Raw genomic sequence first — 4,918 nt, forward strand, 5'->3', positions numbered from 1 at the left:
TATGGTAACTAGGTCTCATAAACGGACGAACTATGTTTGTTTTATATTTTTGCGATTTTTTCTAATTTAGTTATGGCCATTTGAAATCTGGTCAAACCCTAATAACCCAGTTGACTCGCTCATAACCCCGCAGAAATGCTCCAAACCCTAGCGTCGAACGTCCGCCGTCGAATCCTACCAAGCGCCAAACACCACCCGTCAGATGTGGGGCAGGCATGCGCGATCCGCGTGATGCATCCTGATTGGCTACTGCACTGTCCTTCTCGGGTTTTTATGATCTGCCCCACTTTACATATGAAATTGTATTTTTCGCACATGACCACCACATGTCAGTGTTAAGAGTTGGTTCAAATATTCAAACTGCAAAATACAATGTGGCAAATCGTCAATATAGCTTCCCCTTCTCCTCTTCTCCATCTGACAGACAAAGGCATCGAGCAGATCGAGCAATTCCTCTATTTCTTTCCCCATCTTCTCGTTCTTCTTCCTCTCGAGCAATTCCTCTGTTTCTTCCTCTCAGGCGATATGTCGACCTCCTCGTCAGCCCCCCGTTCCACGTGGCCGGTGTATGGTCCAGTGCCGATGACTCGATGCACTGACTGCCCACGGACTGCGCCACTGAAGCGGTTGCTTCGAAGGAGGAGAAGAATGGTAACTTTGGGCGCGAGTTCGTCAAATGCGAGAGCAACCCGGAGGGGCAGGTTAGATCTGAGTTTTCCTCGCATCCTTTATCTCTAATTTCTGAAAAAATCTGTCAGATTTGGATTTAGGTTACATGATTTCGTTTTCAGATCGTGAAGAAATGCCACCATTTCGAGTGGATGGATGATTACATCCAGAGGCTTCAAGGGTTGGGCTCGCTGGATTCGAGGGGGAATGCAATCCGCGAGTTCAATCTGCCCCATGACAGTGCCGCTCCGGCAGCAGCAGTGCGTCTGGAATACCCGACGGTGGTAGATGTCGAACTGAAGACGGAATTGAAGAAGATGAACAAGAACTTCAAGCAGCTGATTGAGTTGAAGAAGCAATCCAATCTGATAGCTTTAGGAATACTTGCTCTAGGAATTTTTTACTTGATGGCCATCTCTCATTAGAGATGTTTGTCTACTGTTGTTGCCAATGTTTAGCAATCCAAGTATGTTTATCTCAAATGCAACTCTGTTTAGTGCAACTGTCGATCTCTGAATGTATGCAGTTTACTGTTAAGTTTCGACACTTTCAGTTTCGGCAGAAGACAACTACCAGTTCAGTTATAGGATTATTTTGTTAGCTAATAACCTCGAGTGTTGGATCATACCCTAGCTCGTTAGATGACAGTAAGCAGTACTTGAGCAGCACAAGGGATATACATCAAGTTCATCTCTTCTCTCTCGCACATGCCAAACTTTTGTCCTCGAGTTCGTCAGTTCTGCTAGAAAAAAAACCTAGTTCGCGGGCCCAAAGAGAATCAAGCTGCAATAGGCCCACAAAGGATAAATGAGGCCCAGAAACAAGCGATGTTTCCTTTTTTGTTTAGGAACGATTGCTTTGTTCTTTTTTGTTTCTGAATGCTTTTTTCATTAATTTGATTGCCCAATCTCTTCTATCTCATTGAGGAATTTTTTTGGCTTTCCTTTATGGGTCCCTTCATTTTTTAGAATCAAAGTATTTGCCAACCGCAGTATTATTATGCCTAGTGAACCAATACTTCATGATTGGAAAAAGAGGTCCAACCCTCTTTTTTATATACTTCAAACATAGTGTAGTTTTCTACATATTAAAGTATATAAAACTACACTTTGACTAAAGCCAAACATCTCAAAGTATTTGATACTTCAATATTTCCGAAAACCAAAGTATTCTTGGAATACCTAAAAAATACAGAGCTCTCAAACCAAAGCCGTGTACAAATGTACAATATGTTCTTATTTTTAGAAGGCATCTATAAACACATCATTTTTAGTTAGTTTGGTTAATTTTTCCCACGCCAATTAGCCGTGTCTAAACTTGGGACAAACAAAATACAAACATAACAAAGCATTAATATAACACACATAACTTAACTTAGATAGGGTTGCTAGGGCAACATAAGTTCTTACATATAACATGACACCGATAGATAATAATAATTAACCTTACATGCATAGATAGGGTAGCTAGGTCGGGCAACACACACACCAAACTCACAGTACATAGTAGATAGGGTAGCTAGGGCAACACGGCCATGTCTTCACCGTCGTCTTCACTTTAACCGCCGGCTTCACCTTAACCGTCGGCTTCACCGTCTTCTTCGCCGCCGGCTTCAGTACTGCTCCTCCTCAAGGCCGTTGTCGCCGAGGTAGTACGGGAGGCTGTGCATGCGGTTGCGAGCGGGGAAGACGCCCTCGAAGTCGGTGAAGATGTTATAGGTGGTGAATGCGATGAACTCGCACCCACACCAATACACCTTGCCTAGCAGGTAGTAGGCATCGAACCTGTTGGTGAAGTGGACAACGAGCCCTACCACTGGAGCGTTGGCGTGGGGACGCTGCTCCACGAGAGGTTGAACATGGGCGGCGAGCCCGCCGGGAGGTGGTGGAAGCCCGCACGGAGGAATCCCCGTGCAAGCTCAGTGCTACCTCTCCAGCGTGAGAACGCCCACACGCGGAGCGATGCCTCGACGACGATGTTGGCGGGGTACCGTCGTTCCGGCACGGTGGGCGGCTCTTGGAACGTCGGCCCGTTGTACTGCATCTTGAACGCTTCGCTGAGTGGAACGGCTTTGGCTTTGGGGGGAAGAAGAGAAGTGGGAGGCGCAGATGGATCTGTAGAAGAAGAGGCAATGAAGGGCAGTTTAAATAGCCGGGGGAGACGAAGTGGGTACATGCGCAAACGGCATAGATCGTGACTCAGTGCGTGCGTGAACCGATGCGATCATCAATGTGTGAACGTGAATCGATGCGAGCGTGCTTCGCGTGCTCTGCGTTGGCGCCTACCTGCCTCCCCCTTCTGCGTGCTCTGCGTTGGCGGCTGCCTGCCTCCCACAACTGAATCGAGCGGCAGCCGTGCGGCATGAACCGATGCCTCGACATATGGACGCGAGCGTGCGTGCAGCCTGCCCCTTCAGCCACCGACACGTATGCCTGCGACGCGTGAAACGACGCTGCGGAGCGACTGAATCCACCGGCAACCGTGCGGCATGTATCGATGTGTGCGTGTCGGCGTGCATGCATGCGTTTAGGTCTAGGTCACTAGATGCGTGCGTGGCGGTGTTCGCATGCATAGCAGGCTACATCGATGCCAAAGCCGGGCATGCATAGCAGGCTGCATCCATCGATAGCAGGCTTTTTTAATTTATTACCAACAAACCAACGGGCCCGTCCTATGAACACAAACACGGCCCAACCAGTGAAGCCACAGCCACAGTCAACAGAGTCCAACATGGCCCCACAAGTCAGTTAACAGCCAAGACGGCAAACGTCTGTTATGAACATTTGTGAGAGTTTCAGCTAAGGGAGTGGGGAAAAGTGAGCAAAAGTTTGAAGCGTGGGGAAAACTGAGCACAACTAAGGAATTGGGGGCACATATGGAATAAGCCCAAATTTGAATTATATAATAGTTTCTTATGTTGTGTTGTGGCCTACATTGCTTGAAAATTTGTGCTACATTGTTAAAAAAGATCATCTTATTTAGCTCGAGATCGACTCAAGATTGGTACAAGCTGAGCATGAGCCATTTTTATGGCTCGACCTTGAGCTTCGCTCAGATTGAGCTCACTCATTAGTATAAGTTGAGCTAAATCTAATCCAACTTGCTCGAACTTAACTCGTTTGCATCCCTATCCAGGGCACTCCGCCAAGGACTGCTGGCAACATTTCGAGGAAGATGATGGTGACTCCTTGTAAGATGAGAAAGTTGCTGGTGCCGCTGAAGCCTCATACGGGGTAGACAGGAACTGATATGTGGGTAGTGGTGCCACAGACCACATCACCGGTGATTTGGAGAAAGTGACTATACGGGAAAAATACTGCGGTCAAGATAAAGTGCACACCGCAAGTGGATTAGGTGTGCGGATCAAACATGTTGGCCATTCAGTTGTTAAAACCCCTCACCGACCAATTCACCTCTGAACTTTTTTTGCATGTCGCTCGTGCATCTAAGAATCTTCTTTCCATTCATCATACTCCCTCCATTTACTTATACAAGGCCACTATGGAATATACATTTTGCATCTATACAAGGCCACCAACAATAATCGAGGCAAAAATTAATGATGTTTTTTCGTACTAGTAACTTGTTTAATACTTGCATGCATGCAGTTATAATGACACTCAGCTACTTCCCCCATTGTGTTTTCTTGCATGCATTCGGTGTATTAATCATCCCAGTAAACAAGAAAAAAAGTTGGGCTGCAAAACATGTATTAAATTTTACCTTGGTACCTGTAATTTGAGTTTGTGGCCTTGTATATAAAAATGGAGGGAGTATTGCCATTGATAATCACGTATTCCTCGACTTTCACCCCTTTTTCTTTTTGATCAAGGATCAAGCAACGAAGACGGTTCTTTACCGAGGTAGATGTTTTCGAGTGATTTATCCATTGATTCTGGAGTTTAGAAGATCAAATAAGCAAGCATATGGTGCCACCAAACTCTCATCGTCAAGGTGGCACAATAGACTAGGGCATGCATCTTTTTCTTTACTGAAGGATTGCTTAGGAAGAATCAGCTCCCATATGTTGGAGAGCGTGATGTTGAAACTATTTTTGATTCTTGTCAGAGAGCTAAAAGTCATCAATTACCCTAATCAATTTCCACTACTATTTCTATCAAGCCCTTACAACTCATATTTTCTGATGTGTGGTGCCCTTCTCCAAGTTCTTTTGGTAGACATACATACCATGTTAGCTTTTGACTATATCAGATACTCTTGGATCTATTCACTTAAGAAATGACCCGAT

Source organism: Triticum aestivum, chromosome 3D, assembly GCF_018294505.1.
Source record: "Triticum aestivum cultivar Chinese Spring chromosome 3D, IWGSC CS RefSeq v2.1, whole genome shotgun sequence".
Taxonomy (NCBI): domain Eukaryota; kingdom Viridiplantae; phylum Streptophyta; class Magnoliopsida; order Poales; family Poaceae; genus Triticum; species Triticum aestivum.